Source organism: Suncus etruscus, chromosome 4, assembly GCF_024139225.1.
Source record: "Suncus etruscus isolate mSunEtr1 chromosome 4, mSunEtr1.pri.cur, whole genome shotgun sequence".
In the NCBI taxonomy this organism is placed as follows: Eukaryota; Metazoa; Chordata; class Mammalia; order Eulipotyphla; family Soricidae; genus Suncus; species Suncus etruscus.
The window spans coordinates 40,181,825-40,207,122 of record NC_064851.1 but is presented as its reverse complement, the minus strand read 5'-3'; the positions used below and the strand labels follow the sequence as shown (position 1 = coordinate 40,207,122).

The following is a 25,298-nucleotide window of genomic DNA, read 5'->3' as shown; positions in this document are numbered from 1 at the left end:
CAAATGAACTGACGTTAGGCTATATTTGGATCTCAAGAGGAATGAATAGTAGAACCAAAATATTGATTGATAGTAGGTGTATATAGTGCTTTTGACAATGGGTCTGGTCAATATTAATTTATCTTTTGACTCTTTTCAATGATAATACCTATTGCATTTATTTTACCTCTGTTTCACAAATATCTTGAATCTTTAATTCACACATATTCAGACTGAAACAGCTTATGCTCAAATAAAATCATCTTTACCATCATATCCATATCTTTATCTGATTTGATAACAATATCCTATATCTTGAGACTGACCATAATGTTTTGTGGATGCTTGCATTGTCATGAGAAAGTTTTAAGGTTATTCTGAGTGTAAATTAATTTTTATAGGAAGAAATATAAATTTAAAAATTACTACAAATAGGGGCCGGAGCAGTGGCTCTAGCAGTAAGGCATCTGCCTTGTGCGTGCTAGCCTAGGACAGCCCATATGGTCCCCAAGGCAGGAGCAATTTTTGAGTGCATAGCCAGGAGTAACCCCTGAGTGTCACTGGGTGTGGTTGAAAAAACACCAAAAAAAATTACTACAAATATACATTAGATTTTTTTACAAATTGTATATTCTTTTCCCTCAAGTTAATATGGGCTCTATGATTGTTGCTTGGATCAAGAGAATATGGAGGGGCTGGAGAGATAGTACAGTTGTAAGGCATTTGTCTTGCAAGCAGGAGGATGGTGGTTCAAATCCTGGCATCCCATATGGTTCCCTGATCCTGCGAGGGGCGATTCCTGAGCATAGAGCCAGGGGTAGCCCCTGAGCATTGCTGGCTGTGACACCCCCCCCCTCAAAAAAAAATGAGCAAACAAAAAAAAAAGGAGAGAATATTGAGGAATAATTCTGGAACTGTTGTTGAACTGACTACCAGGCCAGGAAGATAATTCATCTTGCCTTATACTTGGCTGTCTGGGTCTGATATCCTATCCTACATTATTATTGTCCTATAAACTCTGCTAAGAGTGATCCCTGAAAAGAGTCAAAAGGAGTGAATCTTGAATACCACTGGACATATCACAAAAGTATTTTGCTATTGAAAAAAGTTATGGACAACTCTTGGAGTACTATCTCTGGGAGCCTTAAGTCTCAAGTGCCTTGAAACCACGTTAGAGAGACTACAAATAAATGCTTTAGCTGAGAGTCCTAGTCAAGAAGAATATACTTATATGTTGCATTAAGCCCTTTGGTTGGGCTTGGATGGTGGTGAATGGTGATGGATGCTTTTGTCCTGCAGCTCAGCACCACATGGCTTCACCTTCTCCATTATCTGGTGAGTCTGGCAGTTCAGGTAACAGCAAGGAAATTATCCAGACAGGTTTCAGGAAATATCAGCTTTATTCATGCCCTAGCCACCACATGTGTGGCCTATCATAACCCTTTATGCTGGATCCTTATTCAGGCCTTATTCATTGTACCTTCTTCCTCAGCCATCTATCTTGCTTTCTTCTCCATCCTCCATCCAGGCAAATCTCTCTTTGTTCCTCAGGCAAAACCTTTTATAACCTCCCCAAGACCCCTCCCAGGAATGGGAGGGTCTTGCAGGTAAAGTTACAGGTAAATCCAGAGTGGGGTTACACTTACATAGATAAAAGCATCTTGGAATCTCCAGATAACTAACTTTATCAAGTGATAAATTTAACTGCTAGATAAACTTATCAAGACTGAATACCCAGCTGAGCTCTATTTAAACTATTAACAACCACAAAATTATTCAATAAATGTTTTCCTTTTCTTGTTTGTTTCTGTTTGTTTGTTTTTGTTTTGGGGGGCATTCAAACACCTGGTGGCACTCAGGTGTTAGTCATTGCTTTGAGCTCAGAAATTACTCCTGGTAGGCTTGGGGGACCATATGGAATTCCAGGGATCAAAATCAGTGTGGCTTCATACATGGCAAATGTCCTACCCATTGTGCTATCACTCCAGCCCCAATAAAAGTTACTTAACCCACTAAAGTTGAGGACTGGAGTGAAATTAAAGCAGGTATAGTACTTTCCCTGCACTCAGCTAACCAAGATTCTATTCTGAACAACCCATGTGGCCCCCCCAAATCCCCATCAGGAGTGATCCCCTCAGCACAGAACCAGAAGTTAGCCCTGAGCACAGTTGGGTGTGGCCCAAAGACAAAATAAACAAACACAAAAAAACTACTAAATTTGGTGATAAGTAGCTCCATAACAAAAAGATAATCAGGACATTAACTATTCTATAAATGAATAGATACAGGTATGCATACTTTGCACCATTGATTGTATGTCCTAAAGTGGTGATAAGTTGTCTTTTCCTAAAGATAATTGCATTCAAATGGGGTAAAGATGATTTGTATTTTTCTTATCCATAAAGCTTTTGGATAATTGTCTCTACCCAGTTAGTTCACAAAAACGTTTAGAGGAACAAATAAGAAAATAATATATGTGAAAGGTTTCTATAAAACCTTCCAACTATGCAAATATAAGACATTATTGTTACTTTTGAAGAAATATTTGAATAAAGAGAAGGGTTCCTTTGCTATTCAAATAATCACCCATTTTTATCAATTTTATAAGTGCAGGTCCTCACTTCTCTGAACTTTCTAGACGCGTAGTTATTTCTAGGCAGATAAAATTGCTGTCTAATAAGTGTAAGCTTTACTCAGTATTAAATTTAAGTAGTGTTTGTTAACAAAAATGTAAAGGTACATTTTAGTACAATGCAGCAGATATGTTTTAACTCAGATAAGTAAAACACAACTGGTATTAGTTTATTCCATTAAGCATGCACTTCTCCTGGGAGAGGTGGGAAGATACAGAAAACTGAGTCTGCTATAGAAACTTTTTAGTGTGCTGTAGTTCTGCTTCATCTAGGTACTTGAGTGGAGAGTACATAAAGGAAGATAAGAGTACTAAAATACTTTCTTCCATGACAAAGAACTGAATGTTACAAAGTACGCCCAGGCATTGCTTCTCTAAGAAGAGTAAAGTCTGAGAAATTTGTCAAACTTCAGGCCTCTAAACTAAAATATAGTTAGTGATATTTCATGTGTTTAATTACAATCTCGCCGTCTCAGAAAGTAAAAATATATAAAGGTGTCTTGTAAAGATTATTCCTTAGATGTAGCATGAAAAAGTAAAGTTACAAACAAGAAGGTAAACACACATGTACCTATTCTTTGGCTTAACTAGATGTTAACTTGTTAACTTGTCTGTATACCTAAAACCATTCACCTAGCGGACAATACATCATGAATGACTCAGGGCCTTAACTCTTGCATCAGCTCTGAGAAGCCTTCCACTATCAATGCCTTGTTCTGCATTCTGCAGCAGTTGGAACTCCATAAATATAGGTCTCTCTCAGTAGGCTTGCTTGCTAAGAACATCACAAATACGATAGTAGGATGCTCTTCAGAATTTTTTTTCTATTTTCCTTCAAACATTCAGAGAATGTTGTAGAGCAAAAGAACTTGAGACTGTCTTCTTCCAACCTGAATAAAAATCAGCTATATCTGGACAAAACTTAAAGGTGTTTTTAACCTCTGCTTCCATTATTTCACTCCCTCTCAGCAAACATTTTACTACAGAAACATTTTAGACTCAGAAAAAGAACTTTTAAAAAATATATAAAAATTCTGCCTAAAACTTGACCAAGAAAAGCCCTAATAGTCTTGGGGCTGAAGCAGAAGTACAGTGGGTAGAGCATTTGCCTTGCATGCAGCCAGCCAGGGTTTGACATCCAGCAATCATGTGGTCCCTCGATTCAGTCAGGAGTAATTCCTTAATGCTGAGCCAGGAGTTACTCTTAAATAATTCCAGGTATGCACTTCCACCCACCCTAAAAAGACCCAATACTCTTTTGCATTGTATAGGATAGACTTGCAAGTGAAAAACAACATAAGTGTTAAGACTTATTGGATATCATCACAGCAATCCTATAACCTACATGATCATGCTCATTTTACAAACAAGTAAACAAGGGGCCGGCGAAATAGCATGGAGATAGGGTGTTTGCCTTCCATGCAGAAGGACGGTGGTTCGAATCCCGGCATCCCATATGGTCCCCAAGCCTGCCAGGAGCGATTTCTGAGCCAGTGACCCCCCGCCAAAAAAAAAAACAAGTAAACAAAGAATAGAAACAGTAAACAATTCATTCAAGGTCTCTAGAAAACAATGCTTTATTGAAGAAAAGGAACTAGACTAAATCTTCAATCAGGCTCCTAAGCCACATGTTTCACTATGAATTATACTGGATTCTGAGTAAGGAAGAGGGTGATAATGATAGGTATCATTTATTGAAAGAAAGTACAGGAGAGTTATTAAATCCATGGCTCTTAAGACAAGTAGTATTCCAATCTCAGCCTTCATGACCCCAGGCAAGTTAAGGAATCTCTGAGTCTTAAGTTCTCATCTTTAAGATGGGTGTAATTACTATACCCACTCATTAGGTGAGTCTGAGTTTTAGTAATCTGTCAAGTGTCTAGAATTTAATAAGCACTCAATACACTAAATGAGAGGTTAATTATTATTGGTTTCTATGTTCCAGGCACCACACATATGTTATTTTATTTACCCTAACAACAGCCATGAAAGGAAGGTATTATGCCTACTTTATAGATTGAGAAAATGAGGTCTAGGATTGCCAGGATCATATAGCTGAATCAGGATTTGATCCTAAGTCTATAAGACTATAAAAGCCATGTAAATTTTATGCTATTTCTCTGCTTCACTCGGTGCACCATTTACACTAATAGAACTTGCAGTGATCAATTAATATGTCAGTTTCTAATGTTGCAGAGCTGCATTGTTCAGTTAGCCCATGGCTTCTCAGATTCTATTTTTGCCCCCCAATACTCAGAAGATGAAGACATTAAATTAATATGCAACAGATCTCTCTTAGGGGAAATATTGAATTTATAAATAGCAATACTTTATGAAACTAATGAAAAATAGTTTCTTTTAGAGAAAGAATCTGGTCTAAAAATCTGGACACTTGGTTTTTGTTTTTTACTTTTTACAAATCTCCACAGACTAATTATGTGCAGTTATACATGTAACTTAATATGCCAGAATCTCTAAAAACTATCCATAAATTAAAAGATGAGTCTGATGTATCCCCTCTAATTCTATGGTGTTATATTTTAAATATTTTAATATTTCCTATATGAATACATATATACATGCAACATTCAAGAGCCTTTAGGATATTAAGTATTCCCAAAAGCTAGCCAAAACACTATTATTATTTCTGAAGAGCTGTTTCAAAGCCCAAATTATAGAATCCTTGCAATTCTAATTCAATTCTTCTGTTTGAAGTTTAAAACTTATTTTTTTAATTTCTAATAAATTTCAATAGAATCACCATGAGTTGATACAGGTGAAAAGTTGTTCATGAAAGAGTTTCACTCATACAATATACAACACTCATCCTTTAACCCGTGCACATTTCAGATCGAAATATATTTATTAAGAGTCAGTGTTTTTGTTTTTTGTTTTTGTTTTTATTTTTATTTCAAGAGAGCAATCAGACTCCAAAATCTCTGCTTCAGACCTTTTTTAAAATCACAAAATTATTGGTACCTTATGAGCAGGAGAAGGAACAAAACCTGTACCAATACCTCTGTTTGTGAGATGTTTGGTAAGGCAAGGCTAACATGTAAGAAGTTTTCATGTGGGGCCGGAGAGATAGCATGGAGGTAAGGTGTTTACCTTTCATGCAGAAGGTCATCGGTTCGAATCCCGGCGTCCCATATGGTCCCCCGTGCCTGCCAGGAGCAATTTCTGAGCACGGACCCAGGAAAAAACCCTGAGCACTGCCGGGTGTGACCCGAAAACCACAAAAAAAAAAAAAAAAAAAAGAAGTTTTCATGTAATTCTCCATGCAGTATTGAGTAGTGAATAAACAGAGGGAAACTTTTACAAATTTTCTTCCCGTAGAAATAAAAGGCAAACTGAAGTAAAATTCTTGGAAATAATAAAATCATCTTAGCAGTGGATTCAAGTTTAAACTTACCCAAAATATATAGAAAAGGTGTGATCAATATGTGTTCAATAATGTGGCACTCTATAAGCATCACAGCTGTACTCCCAATACTTAGATTTGCTTAACTTGGATCATGACTTTGTTTTTCAAATATTTCATAAAATGTGTAAATATACAGAAATCGTATTTAAGAAAGATCAGAAGACTAAAAAAAAGTGCATCCACCCATGTGAAAATGGACTATTTGAATCCAATGTGCCTGCCATCATTAACAAAAGAGGACTGCAAGTTTTACATCCTATGGAACTGAATAATAGTAGGTGAGAAGTTCAAGAGAACAGTGTTTCCCTGTCCCCTGTAATTTTCAAGTAGGCTACAGGTGAAAGCTGATTAATTAAGGATCAGGGTATGAGTCAAGGGATCCAGGAATGAGAACTACTGCTTTAGAGATTCCATAAGGAGATATCACTCTTGGATTCGGGTAGGTAGACAAGGTTTCATCCTGAACGTGCTCTCCAAACTGACCTCTCTTTTGTTGTTGTTCTCTAATCAATGCATTTTGGTGGAATAACTAATTACTTTTGTTTGCGGCCAACATTAGAAGAAACCAATGTATTGAAAAGATTCCAGAGCAAATTGTAGTGCCCATAAAGTGAATTCTGACTGTTTATGAATTACTTTCAAAGCAACATAGGAAAGGATGCCACTAATCAAAACTATATGTTCTTTTTTGTTTTTGTTTTCAGTTTAGGGACAAACCTGGCATTGATTAGGGGTTACTCCTGGGACTACACTCAGAAATTACTCCTGGTAGTTTCAGGGGTTATTATGGGATGCTGAGGATTGAACTTGGTTTGGCTGTGTGCAAGGCAAATGCTCAGTGTACTATTGCTCCAACCCCAATGAGCCATTTCAAAATCTTACTCAAACTAGTAAACACAGATTAGCTCTAAAGACCATTGCTATTATCTGTTAAGGTCTGAAGTAATCTAGCATCACCATTTCTAAAATTCAAGGCTTATGAAAATCAGCAGCTAAATGACAACGATCTTTGAGCCAATTTAGTGATTTGTGTGTGTGACCTTGAGTATTTTGAGCATTGTCTTCACAATTGAACTAATGAAGCTATTCACAGAGTATTTGATGATATTTAATAAAACATGCAAACTATAATCAATTCTGTGGCTGAAAGAAGTGTATATAGAAATGGAGAGAACAAATAAGAGCAAGATGGTTTTTAAAATTACTCTTGCAGTGCTCACTTTAACAGTAAATATACTAAAATTGGAATGATACAGAGTAGATTAGTGCAGCCCCTTTGCAAGCATGACAACAAAATCATGTAGCATTCCATATATTTAAAAAAAAGAAAAATAATAATATTATTCTTGCACCCATCTCTATACACTTCAGAAATGACAGGAACTAGGCAATGCAGCTACATCTTCTAATCAGTATTTTTTTCAGTTATTTATTATTGGCTTCTGTATTTCCAAAACCCTTCATTGTTATGTTGTTCATCTTATTTGGAGAACCAATGACATGTCTGCTCTACCCAAAGGATTATATAAAACTTTAGAACTCTCTGGAATAATATACCAATATATTGAGTCTAGTTCCTGGTTTCAGGTACCTTGGTAGTGGGGGAGTGGGAGGGAACAGTGATAGTACAGTGGGCATAGTGCTTGCCCTGCATGCAGCTGACCAGATTTTGGCCCAGAGCCAGGAGTAAGCACTGAGCACTATGGGGTGTGGATCACAAAATAACTAAAACTTTGGTCTTTTCTTAGTGATAGCAATGCATTTTGATATTTATAATTGTAATAAAGTTTTATTCTAATAAATGACTTAAATTAGTGCCTCTGAAAGGTCTCAGAATGAAACTAGTCACTTAAAGAGAGTTGGGGGTTAGAGCGATAGCACAGCACTAGGGCATCTGCCTTGAATGCGTCCAATCCCAGATAGACCCTGGTTAGATTCCTGACATCCCATATGGTCCCCCAGGCCTGACAGGAATGATTTCTGAGCTCAGAGCCAGGAGTTACCCCTGAGGACCACTGGGTGTGACCAAACCCACCCCCCAAACAAAGAAATTGAGAGTTAAGAGGTCTGGAACTTTCAACTCCACCATTAATTAACCTTTAGCAAAAGGAATGATTAGGCTGGAAATTGAGTTCTATAAAACCTCTTGAATAAAGAATTGTTTTAAACTTCTAGGTTGGTAGACAAATCTTGACTCAGAGTGATAGTCATTGTGATGACAGGGATGTCTTCTTGGCTTTTATGCATCTCATTAGTTCAGCAAGTCTTTCTAGCTAATTCTGGAGTCTAAAGAGGGAATTATTAGAAGCACAGACTTAAAACGTGCTAGTCAAGATGGTGCAAGACCTAAAATTGTCATCAGAAGTAGAAGAAGTTTGGAGACCTGAGCGGTGGCACTAAGCGTAAAGTTTGCCCACACTAGGCTAGGGCGAACCTCTTTTCGATCTCCCCACGTCCCATTTTATCCCTCAAGCCAGGATCAGTTCTGAACACATAGTCAGAAGAAACCCTTGAGCATCACCAGGTGTGGCCCAAAAACAAACCAAACAAACAAACAAACATACAAAAACAAACAAAAAAGAAGTAGGAGAAGTTTTGTGGGACTGAGATCTTAACTTGAGTATGAGAACTGGCATTTAATTCAGGTAGAAGGCACCAGAATTTAATTGAATTATTGGACATCTAGTTGGCATTCTCTTAGAGTAAACTTTCAGCTCCTCTATTCACTGGCTTGGATTTTAGTACCTTTGCCTTTAAAATGTGGTTTTTCTCTAACTCTAATTTTTTTGACTATTGTCTAGAAAATTTATCCCCATCTATTCTTCCTAGGGAGGCACATTTACAGAATGTCTGAGAGATGAAGGAGCCATGTTGAAGAAGATACCACCAGCTTTTGGTTCCAGGAGTTAAAATGAAATAGTTTCTTGGTATCAAATAGTATAACCATGCTCTGTAATTTGACAACTTTTGGTGTCTGACTTCAACTTCAAGTTGAACTTCAACTTCAAGTCCTACTCCGCTTTCTTCTACTTCCCTAAAGGTATATTAGAGGTGAATTAATAAACAAACCCTTTATGTTGATAAGATAAATAACTATAACTTTCTTCTAAGTTACTTTCTTGACACTATTTGCATCAGTCACTATATTGCTGCTTAAACTGTGTATTCTACTCTTGTTCTATGCTCACTACAAACAGATAACTGTATTGTATCATTCTCGTGGTTTAATAATAGTTTGCACAGTTCAGGGAAATGCATAGTGCTATTAAATTTTTAATGGTTCCCCACTATCCTAGTAAATGTTTCCCAACTTTTGTGATACTTGATTGTGTATATTATTTAGCAAATTATTCTCAAATTATGTCTGCAAAAATATTCTAAAGCCTTTATCCACAGAAGTTGATGGAAAAGTAACTTGGATACTATTACAGTGCTCATAAAAATGTTTTAGCAAACTTATTTTCAAACTACATATATCTGCAGAAATGTTCTTATGATTTTGTTTAGAGAACTTTATGGAAAAAGAACATAGATACTATAGATGTGTATTATAGTGCTCAGTATAAGAACGTTTAAGAATTTTCAAATAAAATATATGTGCAGAAAGGTTCAAATATTTATGTTCAGAGACATCTATGAAAACATTGGAATATATATAAGACAAGGATATGAAAAAGTTGATTGTTTAGAGAATGACGTATGCACAATCTAACCTATGATGCTTTTTACAGCCATTCTGGGAATTTATTTTACATCTGATGGCTACTTATGTAGCCGGTTTCAATTATTTTTTAACAGAAAGGGTGAAATTGTTAGATGACACCCTACTATTATGCAAAACAAAGGCATTCCCTCAATTTCCTCTTTCTTTTTCACCTACCCCTTTGATATGTAAAAATCCACCTGGATCTCAATCTACCCTCCCCCTGCCCATTGAATTTGTACTGGTGAAATAAACAGGTTTCAGTTTCCTTTGGCACAAAGAGAGACTATGAGGCAAGAAGCCAACTGGACTCTATGATTCTCTCCTGACATGCTGCTACCTGCTTCAGATCACTTCACCAGGGTAGGAAAAATAGGCATGAAAATTTATTTTACAGAACACCACTACATGGGGCTATCTCTCAAGCACCCCTACTCAGGAAAAAAAAAAAGTAAACCAAAAAAGTAGTGTCCCAATGAACACATGTTATTCATGAAGAATGCCTACATTTTATCTCCAACACTTTATGGTTCCCCTACTCTAGCACCCCTGAGTAAGGAGTGCAAGTTAGGAGTAACCTCTAAGCAATCAGTGCACCAGGAATAGACTCTAGCACCACCAGAAGTGACCCAGAAGAAAACAAAAAAAAATAAAATGTGAATAAAAAGAATATCCAGAGATTAGAGATTGTCAGATAATCCATAAAGGCTCAACCTGACTTTTCTTCCTATTATGGTGACACATGCCAGAAGGAAAAGTTCTTTATATTGCTTTAAAGTCATAAACTGTATATAATTTTCTTTATAAAAAATGGTTTATATATACACACATACACACACACATACACACACACACACACACACACACATATATATATATATATATATATATATATATATAGTTTGGGGAGCTAGAACAAGTCTCTTAAACTCTCTGAGGTTTTAGCAGTTTTTATTTTATTATTATAGTTATACATCTGAACTAAATGATATTGAAGATACCTCCAACAAGTTTTCTATCATTTTATCAATACTGTCTAGGACATGAAAATAAGCAAAAGTTTTAAAGATGACCTATATTAAATACTTGAGAATAAATTTTTTCATGATAACTTGAGATAAATGTTTTTATCTTCTTAAAAGAAGACAGTTTTAAAAGCATACTAATTTCTCTAACAAGAGCAGAAGTTTCATTCTGGCATGACTAGAAAAATATAAAATAATATGTTCTAAATAAAATTTTAGGGAAATATATGTAAGCATTCTAGTTAGAAGAGTAAAAAAGCAAGAAAAACAACCCTGGGCCAGGGAGATGGCTCAGAAGGCTGAGTACATGCTTTCATCCACGTGCCTGCTTTCTAGTCCCAAAACTGTCTGGTCACTAGAAACTCCTGCAAGCAATACTCTAACACAGAGTCAAGTGCAGCCTGAGGTACCACCTGTGGATGTAACTCCAAAATAAGAAACCAAAACCAGAAATCCAAAAGGGGAAAAAGAAAATAAATTAAGTTCATATATCAAAAGAAAGGAGAAAGGTGGTAACAGCGTAGAAAGAAAATAAGATGAAAAATTTTTAAACGTTGAGATTTAAAAACAAAGCAAGAAAAATTTTATTTTATGAACATAAACATTAAAAACATTATTTTTAAAGAGCGACATTATAAGAAATAAAATGCAGGCACCAGAAGATACCACAATGGTTGAAGCATATTTCAATCTCTCGTACCACACAGTTCCCTGAACATATATAATCACATTTCTTTTTTTTGGTTTTTGGGCCAAACCCTGTGATGTTTAGGGGTTACCTCTGGCTATGCACTCAGAAATCACCCTTGGGTTGGGGGGATATGGGGGATCTAACAGAGGTCTGTCCTGGGTCAGCCACATGCAAGACAAACACCCTAACCATTGCGCCATCACTCTGGCCCCTATATTTTATTTTTTTAATAATAACTATCAAAATATGACATAAATTCTTTCAAGATAAAACTAAAACTATTCAAAGAATTAAAACTTGGGGGGGCGGAGTGATAATGCAGCAGGTAGGGTGTTTGCTTTGCACACAGCCAACTCAGGTTTGATCCCTGGCATCCCATATAGTTCATGGAGCCTGCCAGGAGCAATTTCTGAGTGCAGAGGCAGGAGTAACTCTTCAGCACAGTTGGGTATGACCCACAAACCGAAAATAAATAAATAAATAAAAAAGAAAACTAATTTTTATATTTGTTTTATTCCAGAAGTATAACAAAAAAAAGTTTAATTCACTTTAAGAAATTAAAAAATAGGGCTGGAGAGATAGCATGGAGGTAAGGCGTTTGCCTTTCATGCAGGAGGTCATCAGTTCAAATCCCAGCGTCCCATATGGTCCCCCGTGCCTGCCAGGAGCAATTTCTGAGCATGGAGCCAGGAATAACCCCTGAGCACTGCCGGGTGTGACCCAAAAACCACAAAAAAAAAAAAAAAAAAGAAATTAAAAAATAAAAATACATGTAAAAGTAACAGAAATAGGGCCTGGAGAGATAGCACAGCAGTGTTTGCCTTGCAAGCAGCCGATCCAGGACCTAAGGTGGTTGGTTCAAAAGCCCGGTGTCCCATATGGTCCCCCATGCCTGCCAGGAGCTATTTTTGAGTAGACAGCCAGGAGTAACCCCTGAGCACCTCCGGGTGTGCCCAAAAACCAAAAAAAAAAAAAAAAAAAAAAAAAAAAGTAACAGAAATAACAAAAATTAAACAGGATGAGGAGGTAAAATACTAAAAGATACAATAATCTGTTATGTTTTGGTAAATTCAAAATAAGAAAAGTTTTTAAAAATACTGAAAGTTTTTTTAAAAAATCTTTTAAAGAGTGGGGCTATAACTCAGTGGTGGAGCACTTGCTTTGCATGTGTGAGGCCCTAGGTTCAATCCCCCCCCCCCAAATGAGAGAGAGAGAAGTTAAACCCCTAAAACTCCATAATATTAAAAGCCAATAATGACTATAAAAACATAACATTTAGGGCCAGAGAGAAAGCAGAGTGGTAGGACTTTTGCCTTGCAAACGGCCAGCCCAAGACCAAGGGTGGTTCGAATCCCAGCATGCCATATAGTCCCCATGCCTGCCAGGAGTGATTTCTGAGCAGAGAGCCAGGAGTAACCCCTGAGCGCTGCTGGGTGTGACCCAAAAACCAAAAATAAAATAAAATAAAATTTACCAAAAATAAGTGATATTTTATAACAAACATTTAAATAAAATTATACATAAGTATATATATATAATACTCTTAAATTATGCATTCAAAATTCACTGGCTTTCTGGAAAACTATAAATGGCCAGAATAGCTCAGCAAACCTAGTGAACTGAATAAACCTTTATCCATGAGAAGAAAAATTTAATTAATTCAAAAAAGGTTTCTAAAGTCAAAACAGTTTTCTCAGTTCAGGAAGTCTTTAAGGAACAATTTTTGTACACTATATGTTATTTCAATATAGAAAAGATGAAAACTTCCCAAATTGTTTCTATAATGCTCAAGCCTTCTATTGTAAAACCTATTAAAGATATCCTGGGGAAAATTACAAACTAATACTAATTCTTAGATATAATTTTTACACAATATCTCAAAAAATGAAATCCTTCATTAAAAATACTGCAAAGTTTGAACTTTTACCCTAAGTGTAAGCATGCATAAAACAGCAGTCATAGTTTCAACAGATTTCATTACACAGAAAACAGCCACAGAAAAGAGCTAGAGCATCAGTATGCATGTCAGTGCCCCTTACCTACCATTCATTCACAAGGGAGGGATAGCATATGGACCCAGGTACATGTCTGCATATTAAGTTGGTTGTTTTACTAGCAGATCCCTGTGCTTAGGAAACTCAAATCTTTAAAAATGGGCTATAAGCATCTGCCCATTGCCCCAGAGGGAGGCATTATCTTTATTATGGTGGACAGTAGGCATGTCATGAGGCCAATTGCTCCAGGGGAAGACACTAGATCTTCAAGCCTGTAAGCAAACCTGCTAATCCTGGTGATAAAGGCCGTTGCTATTCTGAATTATATGAGTTATCTTCTCTGTGCCTTGAAAATGGAAATTAATCACAATCAGAAATTAAGAGACACCTCAAACACTTGGGAAAAGGGAAAGAAGGAAGGAAGGAAGGAAGGAAGGAAGGAAGGAAGGAAGGAAGGAAGGAAGGAAGGAAGGAAGGAAGGAAGGAAGGAAGGAAGGAAGGAAGGAAGGAAGGAAGGAAGGAAGGAAGGAAGGAAGGAAGGAAGGAAGGAAGGAAGGAAGGAAGGAAGGAAGGAAGGAAGGAAGGAAGGAAGGAGAAATAAAGTGTCAATCAGGACTTTTGCTAACAAATTATACAGAAAACTGAGGCTCAGCACGTAATTCAATAGAAAATATTCTAAAAATGCAAGGATGGTTTAATATTTGGAAATATGAAAGACAAAGAAAATATAATAAAATTAAACATCTCATTTAGAGTACTCATTTTTACAAATATAAATATTATTTCTTTAAATATCTAATTTAAATCTTTTTTAATATATTAAATGTTATTATATTAAATATTTTAGTTTATTAAGTGTGTAGTATATTAAAAGCACATATCCTAAAGCAAAGATCAACCATTTTACAAACACCCTTATAGACATTCTCACTAAAATAAGGAAGGATATGTCTTTATCAATACCATGTCAGCATTATTTTGGGAGTTTCAGTATGTGAAGTAAAATAAAACATATAAAAATTTCAAGTCACATAAACATGATTATTGATACAAAGAAATCAAGAGTGCCAAAGAAAAAACACAAAAATAATGAGTTCAGTAAGAAACCACAAATAAAATAAATATCAAAAACTGTCCGTGTGCCAACTATTATTTTAAATAATGTTAGATCTTATTCACTCTTGATTTAAAAGTCATTGGCATCAAAATCATAAATCTTCTAAAACATGATCAGGAAAAATGCCACATATATAAAGATAAATTCAACCCTTTTGGACACTGTAAATAACCTTTTAAAACAAGTAACATATTCCTAAATGGACAGGAAAATTTTGTAAAAATATTAAATACTTTCAAATAATCATATTCTATCATATTATAATAAAACCATATTGTAATTGAATTCCCACTAAGCTTTTAGGGCAGATACTTGAAAATTTTGGCTGGTGTGCAAATGATACTTCGGACTTATTCTATGCTCTGTATTCAAAGGTAACTCCTGGTGGTGCTCAAAGGACCATAAGTGTGACATGAAAGACAATTGTCTTAACAATTGTGTCATCTCTCAGACCCCAGATAAAATTATTATTTTTTTATTGAGACCATTGTGCACTACAAGTCCTTCATAGTTGTATTTCAGGCATATAGTGACAGTGAATTAGGGCCATTCCCATCACCAATGTTGATACTCTGCTACCAAAATTCCCAGCATGCATCCCATAGCTCCACTCTTAACCCCCCTGTTCTACCATGTAACAGGTCCATTTTATGCTTAGATTGTTGTAGCTTGGGTCTCTTGATTCTATTGTTCTATTCTATTGTCTTTGATTTTGGCTTGGGTATTTAGTTCCAACCTTCTTTTTTTCCCCCCACCCAATGCACCTGAGACCACTTGGCTCCTGGACTCCACCCAGTTTTTTATTTTCCTTTTCTCAATTTGTAAAAAGATGTAGAAATATGAGGTAAAACAAAGTGTTTCATGTCCCTACATTTTATGAAAAAGGCAGGAGCCCCTTTCAAGAAGATGTAAATATTTTTTTAAAAAAAATTGGTGTTGGTGGGGCAGGTTTTTTTGTTTTGTTTTGTTTGCATAGGCACAGCAAATGTTGGGGAAATTAAAAAGAAAATACCCTTCGCCTAAAAATACAGGGTTTCTCTTCCCGTGAAGCATTCTGTCATAAGATTAGCTACTCGCTCCAGGCATACTAATTGTCCAAAACCAAGGTCTTTTATCATGGTCCCAGGAAAAGTTCTATTCAATAGTGGTGTCCAAGTCCGGCTTCTGAAATAGAGATCTTGGTTTTTGTTACAGAACATCTTCTGGTCTTCTGATTTCATTTCACCGATAGGTGTGGAGGCAAAGAAAGTTGCCCTTAGAGCAAATTGTTTCTGTTTTCTCATCATCAGGAACCTACCCTGGAGTAAATTAATGTTAGGGCATCATTGAAGTCTCCCCCAGAGGGATTTGTTTTCTGGTGCTGGTGCAGAAAACCTTGCCGGTTCCAAGGATGGGATCCAAGTTTCGGGGTTGGATGGTCAGTGTCTGATCAACTGAGTTTTAAACTGAGTACCCATGACAAATGTTCAAGGTGAAAGGCACCACTGCACTACAAAAATTTATGAGTAGCTATCCCTATTGGATAATAACTTCTTTCTATACGTAAAGTCGCCCCAATTTTAATGTACCTATGCAAAGAGGAATAATGCCACATTACTACTGGTGCATATGGAGGGGGCATAAAAATAACAAGCTAAACAATCTCTATATCCTGGTTCTAACCTGAGCTCAAATCCCAAGCTAGACTTATCTATTAGAATTTCCTAAGAAGATCTATAAAAGGGATGGGGAAAACAACCTCTACATGTGGAAATAAACTCTATGAATTATAACTGTTAAGGAAATTCAACTATAGAAATATACAAGAAAATATAGATATCCCCTTTTAGTCTTTTGAGATGGTCTGGGGAGGGAGGGATAAAATCCAGGAATAGTTTCATTCCATGCCATGGTCTTGTGGAGTCTGTGATATGGTTCACAGACATCAGGAAGGATCAGGAAGTGTTCTCGAGCTGAGGTTTCTCAAGAACTAAATCCAGTAGCAAACAACAGTCCACAGTGAGGGGAGGTGAAAGAAAAGGGGCCACATTGAATGAGTCAGCAGGAGCGGAGTCTGCAGCTTCTTCACAGCTGAGACAAGGAGGGCAGGGAGGCTGTCCTTTCATTTTGGGAGCTGGCTAGTAGCTTGCTAGGGCCAGGGAAGGATCTAGATCCTGAGGGTAATGAAGGTTTATTAGGGAGAGATAATGGATCAGGATTGAGAGGATGAGAAGATAGCAGAGGACTTATAACATGGTAGTCAGGAGTTGTGGGGGGAAGGGGGGGTTATATATATCAGGGACTATACACAACCTAGACAGGCATATGTACAAAACAAATTAAACAGACGTAGAGGTGTCCACCACTAACACTAACACACATCCACATAGACAGACATTGGAGATCTATTCATAGGTTGCATTTGAAGAACCAACCCTTATGGAATGGGTCAGAGTGCTTAAAAAAAATAGGAGACCGGCACATGTATGGGGGAAGGTTTTCCAGTTTTTAGGCAATTCATCAGTGGTGAGGATAAACTTTACTAAATAAAAGTTAGGTTGTGCATGGAGTATTCTTATAATAGTCATAATTTTCATGTTAGAGTACTAAGCAATATAGTAGTGAGCACTGTAAGAGGCGTCTACCCCATGGAAATATGTTTTGCCATGTCTCAAGCATCCAGATTCCTTTCCTGGATGCAAAATGACAACGTGCGAATTATGATTATAATAATAAACTATCTTGGATTGAAAAATCATATTCAATGAAAGGGACTTGTAACAAAAGTCTATGGTGTGCAGTTGCTTATTTCAATGGTCTCTGTGGACATACGCATTAGATCATAATAGCAGGCATAATCAAATGGAAGATGGATAAATAAAAGTATTTTGTTAAGATATTTCCAAGTTGAGCACTGTATTTGGAGTCTAATGTAATAAATGTGAAACTAAAATGTGAAACTCAGGTCATCAACCTATATCTCCAAGAATCCCTGTGGACAGAGAAGTTAAAGAATTTGAAATGGAACAAAAGTGGTCTCTTCAACAAATGGCATTGGAACAATTGGGTAACCACATATGAGAAATAAAAGAGTGCAGGAAACTTCAGGGGTCGGGTCTTTTTGTATTTAGGCCAAGGTTATTCCTTTCCATGTCCCTCATATTTTGGTGGGCCTATGCAAACAACAATTGTCACTCTAACACCATTTTTACTGTGCTTCTTTGACTCTAATCCTTAAAAAGAACCCACTTAAAATTTGAGGTTAACTTAAGCTAATATGCATGTACATGGAAATGTAGAAAAATACTATGCCTGTAATGTTTAAGGAGTTACGTAAGTTTTATGGCTTTAGATTGCCTTGTGTGCTGTTAAGAAATATTATAATGTGTTACAATCTGGGGACTTGAGGGACAAAGTAATTGTACATGGATTCTGTCTTATTTATCTTAATGTTCTTTGGCTGAAATTTCAAAGTTAAGATATCAGCAAGGGGACTTCTAAGAATTATGTTATGGGTGATTGTCCTTCCACTGTAACTTTACCTTGTCCTCTTTCTTTGCATCTTTGTTCTCATAATTAAAAATAAAAAATAAAAAAAAGAAATAAAAGAGCGATCCATATCTTACACCTTCACAAAAGACAATTCAAAATGGATTAAAAACCCTGACATCAGACCCAAAACATAGTTTATTGAGCAAAATATAGACAGAACATTACGACTTACACCTCAAAAAGTTTTTGATGATGGAATGCCAATGACAAGAACTATAGCATCAAACCTAAATAAATGCAGCCACATTAAACTAAAAAGTTTCTGTATGGCAAAAGAAACTCTTGGCTAAAACTAGATCACAGCCAATTGATTGTGGAAAAAACTTGCACTCAACACATCAAATAAAGGTTTGATTTCTAGGATATAGAAAGTGCTCACAAAGGTTAGCTCCATAAAACCAAAAATAATTTAAAAAATGCGAAGAGGATATGAACAGACACTTTTCTAAGAAGGCCAACAGACACATGATAAAATGCTCATCGTCACTTATCATTAGGGAAATCTAAATCTTACACCAGTGAGGATGGCACTTATCAAAACAATCTTTGTTGGTGGAATGTAGTGAGAAAGGAACTTCCATCCACCGCTGGTGGGAATGCTGCCTAGTTCAACCCCTAAGGAAAACAATACGGAGGGTTCTCAGTAAACTCAAAATTGAGCTACCATATGACCCAGCAATCCCTCTCTGGGGTATCTACCCTCAACACAGAAAAACATTCATCCAAAAGAAAGTATGAATACCACTATTCATTGCAGCACTTAATACAATAGCTAAGAGTTGGAATCAACCTAGATGCCCAACAATAGATGAGTAGATGAGTGGGGTTATGAAATGAGGTATATATACACAATGGAATATTACATAACTGTTGGAATACTACATAGCTGTAAGAAATTATGCAACCATGCAATTTGCTGCAATATGAATGGAACCAGAAGATATTATGTTAAATGAGGTAAACCAAATGAAGATGAATAAACACAGATTTATATCACTTATATGTGATATTTAGAATATCCACATGAAGAAATACAATAGTCTAATTGGAAAATATCTCAAACATAGCCAGGTATAGCAAAGAGAAGGAAACAAACTCAGTGGAAGAGGAGAAACACACAAGCCTTTATTCTTTTTTGCACTTCAAAGAAACCTGCAGAAATGGATATGTTTGTATAGACTGAATAGGTGTTCAATCAACTGCTCATTATAGAGATCTATAATAATATTCTGATGCTTTTATCCACAGACAGGTGCCAAACATATTTGGAAGCCAGAGAGCTACAGTGCTCATTAAGAGAATGTTTTGATGTCTCAATTTTATTGTATTGATAAAATTATTTTTAAACATATTTGATAATAACCAATATTTTAAAAATAAGAGTACTGAGGAGAGATTTTTTCCTTCTAAGTAGTAAGATCATAAAAGAGCCAGAGACCTGGGTTTAAATTCAACACCATATGTTCCCAGGATTGCCTGTGAGCACACTGCCAGGAATAGTTCCTGAGCACTGCTAGTTGCCCCAAAACTCCAAAAAAAATAATTGAAATGACGAAGTAAATACAACATAAAGTTCTCAAAACTTGAATTAAAAAAAAAAAAACAGAATAAGTTCAGCTATTAGCATATCTATCATTCAATTAAGTAAAACAGAGATAACTTGGGTTTATACAACATAAATCCATGAATAAAAGATGTTACTGAGTTAACTACTTTTTATTCTTCTTAAAACGTAGAACTCTTGGGGATGAGGAGACAGTAAAGTGGGTAGAGTGCTTCACTTGTATGTGGCCAACAGGGATTCAATCATTGGCACCCCAAATAGTCCCAAGAGCCTCACCAAAAGAGATTCCTGAATGCAGAGCCAGGAGTAACCCCTAAGCACTCTTTGTGTGGTCTAAAAACAAGAACATATAGAATTCTTATACCAAGTAGCTTTTAAATCAGAGTTATATTTGTGAAACAAAACCATAGGAACGCCAAATAAAAATACAAGTGAAAAACCCATTGGATTGCATAACATCTAAAATAGTAAAGCCATATAACCAATCATAAAGGTATATAAAAATAGCTTTAATTGCATGAAAATAGGAACATATAAATCAAAATAAACAATATTAAAATATTTAATAACTACAGTGAGACACAAAAGAAATGCTAGAAATGAGATTCATCACTGGATAGTTTATAAGTTCAAACTAGAATTTATGTGCTTAGCAATTCATGTGCTATTTAGCATATAGAAGAGATGTGGGATAGTGGATTGAAGTGGTTAGGAGTTAGAGACATGGGAACAAACACAGTTCTGGGACCTGCTATGGGTACTTGATTTTTTCATTCATTAAATAGATATAATACAAATGCCACATAGGATGTTTGAACAATTCAAATATTCATAGGATTGTTGGCAAAAGTTGTATTTTTAAAATGCAGAAAAGAGGGCCAGAGCGATAGCACAGTGGTAGGGCTTTTGTCTTGCACGCAGCTGACCCAGGAAGGACCTCTATTTGATCTCTGGTGTCCCATATGGTCTTCCATGCCAGAAGCAATTTCTGAGCACAGAACCAGGAGTAATCACAGGGTGTGATGCTTTCCCCAAAATAACAAAATGAAACAAAAAAAAATGCTGAAAAGACTGGAGACATGATATTAGAATGAAGATAGAGTGAAGATACAAGATATGTGCCTTATACACAGTCACCTTCAGTTTTATCTCTGTCTCAAAATGCTCCCAAAGGCAATGCCTGTAGTGATCCTGAGTGCAGAGCCAAAAGTAGTTTCCATTTATCACCTGATGTAGTCCCTCAAACAAACAAACAAACAAAAACCTATATAAAATAATAAAAATAATTAAGCAGCCAAGCACAGAGTAAATACTAAATAGATGTTAATGATAAAAGTAATATTTTAAGTATAGGGACACTCTCACAATAAGTCTGACTCATTGTAACTTCTATCAGTCAGGACCTGGTGACAAGAGAAAATCAGGAATCCAGCTGATGACCATCTCTCAATAATGCTCAATAATAATAACCAGATTAAAGAAACACCATCCTGTGGCCACCTATTCTACTTTTCTCTCAAAAGTGAACACCCCTCTTAAATTGAACTTCTGGAAAAACTAGGCCCCACAAAGTGAGTTTTATTTGGAAAAAAAGTGAATCCAAGAAGCTGATCAATCAGTTCATGGTAGGAAGCTTGCCACCATTAGTGGGGAGTGCAGTTAGGGCGAGAAGAGACCCCAATGACAGTGAGACTTGGAAATGATCACTCTGTAAAATCTGGGTGCTGATAAAGGAGATAAAGTGATATGTATGATACCCCTTCAGTAACAATATTTCAAACTACAGTGTCTAAAAGGGAAAGAGGCAAAGAGAGAAGAAAAATGTCTGCCACAGAGGCAGGGGGTAGAGGGCAGTGGGGAGGGCAGAAGAGAAACTGGAACATTAGTAATGAGACATGTGCAATCATAAAGGATTTTGTACATGTATGATTGAACTTAAATGATGAACAACTTTGTAACTACATCTCACAGTGATTTAATTAAAGAATTTATTTATAAAAATAAAATAAATGCAAAATAAAAATGCTGCTGGCATTCTGGATCCTAGCAGCACCAATGAGTTGATGGCTTTGAGTCAAGAAAATTCAGATTTCTCTAGACTGGTTGGTATCTTCTCCCCTGCACCAACCAGTCCAGTCACTTTGCCTCAGGATGAAAGAAGTGACCAATATATAAAAGACTTCCAATAAGGGACTTTAATGTGTCTCCTTCCTGATGAAAACAAGAGGTGATAAGGGTAAGAATTCTCCACTTCATAGATGTTATTTAGATGTAATTAGTATCCCTACCCTTGTGTCCAGAACCCAGGGGAGTGGCTTGGGATTCCCAGGTTCTGCCAGGTATTGTCCCTATTCTAGATCTGGAAATAAATTAAGATGAGGTAGTTGCAGTTAGTTATTTTTGCAGTTAATATGCTTTGTGGAGATGGTTTCTTGATACTGGAAAATGATCACATTACAAAGTTGAAGGGCTAGAGGAAACAGGGTACCATTGTACATTGTAGAGAAAAATTCTGTTAAAATTCACTGCAATAAGTGGCCGGAGCAGTGGCACTGTGGTAGGGCATTTGTTTTGCATGCAGCTGACCTAGGATAGACCGCAGTTTGATCCTCCGGTCTCCCATATGGTCCCCCAAGCCAGGAGCAATTTCTGAGCACATAGCCAGGAGTAAACCCTGAGCAACATCGGATGTGGCCCAAAAACCAAAACCAAAACAAAACAAAACAAAACCCGTTCGCTGTATTAAGAGAGAAAGAGGGGGAGGGGGGAGGGAAAGAGAGAGAAGAAAAATGTCTGCTATAGTCATACAGAGGAAAGGACCAGGGAGGATGAGAGGGAAATGATGACATTGGTGGCAGGAAAAGTGCACTGGTGATAGGATGAATGTTGGACATTGTATAACTGATATTCAATCATGAACAACTTTGTAACTGTATTTCAAGGTGATTCAATTAAATAATTTGTTTTAGTTAAAAAATAAAATTCACTCTTATTAAAGATTGCGTAGTAAACAATTTTTACATTTGTGTTCAAAAATAAAAGAGGATAACTAGGTCACTAGTTTCTGAAGGCATTTTTAATCTTTCAAACTAATAGGACCCTAATTAAAAAAGTCCTTAAAAATACAAGGTTTACTTCTTGTCACTGTGAGTTTAAAAATGGGTCCAGAAAAGGAAACTTTCTTTATTCCTTTATCCACATCTATATACTTTCTACAAGTATGCATTATTTTTGGAATTAAAATATAAGCTACTAAAATCTTCATTTTTAAATATAATTTTTAATGAAGGTCCACAACAAGAGACAGGATAAACAAAGCAAAAATATATACATACATATTTATATGGAGTGAGAGAAAGAAACATTAAAGTTTATGGTCCAGCTTGGGCATATTACCACCTAGAAAAGAGGTATTTATATCAAGACTATTTCCCTAGAGTTCAAGGGCACCAAATAAGCATTATAAATATTAATAAAATTTTCAAAAGCTAAACCACATTTTTATGGAGTTAGAAGCATAAACTGAAATAATTAATTTGTGGAGCAAAAGGTGGTATATTTCTATGGTTGTTATATTTTGCTTTTGCCAAGAAATCCAGTAGTTCCAATTCTGTCACACAAAAGGTAAAGTGTAGAGTTTGTTGTTTTGAAAATGAACAAAGCTTGAATGCATATCAGGCTGCTGACAAACACACAGAGGATCAGGAATTTGGAGTGGAATTTCTATCTAAATGTCTAGTTAAGATCTAGCCCCCAGGTCCTCAGGAGTTGAGTCATATATTAAAGAACACGTGCATGTTTGCACATATGTGTTTTCTAAAACTTGACCCCAAATCTGAAGGATTGTGAAAGGCAGGAAATAAAATTGCATATCTGGCCATTTGAATAAAAAAACAAATTAAGTGATCAGAAAAGATGGGATACTCTTGTCGTGTGGCTGCTGAATGATGAATTTACAGAAGCAAGGTTTAAAGGCCACAGTTTTGCAAAGCTATCTCCTAGTCAGGCTACACTTCCTTTCTAGAGAGTTCTGAGAATGGCTGCATTCAAGTTTAGTCATTCTAAGGTACTGTTGTATTTACATGGTGTCTTTCATCTCTAGAATTCAGAGAACTTTGTAGATGTTCTTGCATTTATCTTCACTATCATTCACTCAAAAGCAAGTTGGAGCAAGTGTTATCTTCATTTTACAGGCTGGAAAATCAAGACATTCTATGATTCCTGGTGAGGCAGAAAGATATGAGAACTCAGACAGCCAGACTAGCCCTACACTCAGGGTTGAACTTTACTTCCAATTTAAAAGGATTTATGTTGATGATAAATAAGAGTAGTAGAAGAGTCAGTGTAGTAGAAGAATATAAAATCAGTTAAATGTACAACATAATCATTCAAAAAAGTACCATGACAGGACATGGAGAAGTGGTGTTCTCCTTGACTATACTATGAGAAAATTTCTACCAACAGAGAATTTTTCTTGAAGGTCAAAAAAATCTTCAAAAATCCTCACTATAAAGTTCCCCCTTTAAATACCTCTGAGGCATACTAAATTTACCAACTTCAGGCAATAGCATTAAAGTTGTTTTTAATCTTATTAATATATAATTGTCTATGAATGAAATCAGATACAAAGCAAAGATTTTTTATAGGAGGAAGTATAAGTTATCATCTACAACTCTCGAGTCTTTTGGGGGGGTTGAGGAAGGACCAAGTGTGCTCAGGGCTTACTGTTTTCAAAGATCACTCCTGGAAATGATCAGAGGACCATACATAGATGGTACCAAATTAAACTGTAATCATCCATGGGTGAGGCAACTATTTTAAGCCCTGTACTATACCTCCAGTCTTTCTCAAGTTCTTTTTGAAGAGAAGTTACAAATTTTAATTTAATTAATTAATAACAAGAGTAGGTCCACATAGAAATAAAATCAGGCAACAGGTGGAGACAGTGCTTGATCAGTTTCTGCCTAGCTGTTCATTATCTATGTGTGTTATGTGAGAATAATCATGTAGTATCTTGGTTTGAATTTCCCCACAGGTATATCTTGATTAGGAGCAAGTCGAGGCAGTATCACCAAGAGCATTAGAGATTATGGGGAAATAAGATGAGAGCAGAGGAAAATCAATGAAAGAGACATCAATGAGGGGTTAGTGATGTGATCTATTGCTTCCACTCCTTTTAAGTTCCCTTTGAAAGTTTTCTAGAAACCTGTCTATTGACCACCACTGAGAAAAGAAGTTTGATGGGAAGGGTTATATCCTAATTCTCTGTTGGTGTTTTATTTTATTTTTTTATTCATTTTTAATAGAATCATTGTGAAATACAGTTACAAAGTTGTCCTTAATTGAGTTTTAGTCATACAATGTACATTTAACCAGTGTATATTTTCCATAACCAATGTTTTCCAAAACCAAAATTTCCCTCCCACACTCCTGCTCTCTCTCCTGCTTGTCTCTGTGGAGACATTTTTCTTCTATTTCTTATTATTGCTAGTTATTTGAATAAAGATGGATGGAGTCTTACTGTCATAGGTGAAGAGCTGAGAGAGCTAAGAACCTCTCGCTATGTCTGTGAAGGCCCAAGAGCTGAGAAGAGTAGAAATAGTCCTGAGTATTATGGTCAATAAAAAATAAACTTGGC

The 25,298-nt window shown here is 36.2% G+C and overlaps 1 non-coding gene across 1 annotated transcript; it reads left to right on the top strand.

Moving 5' to 3' along the window:
• The first annotated feature begins 7,251 nt into the window (after window positions 1-7,251).
• LOC126007609 (U6 spliceosomal RNA) lies at window positions 7,252-7,353 on the top strand. The gene has a single exon (XR_007495136.1). It is a non-coding gene; the product is annotated as a U6 spliceosomal RNA (small nuclear RNA).
• Window positions 7,354-25,298: the final 17,945 nt, after the last annotated feature.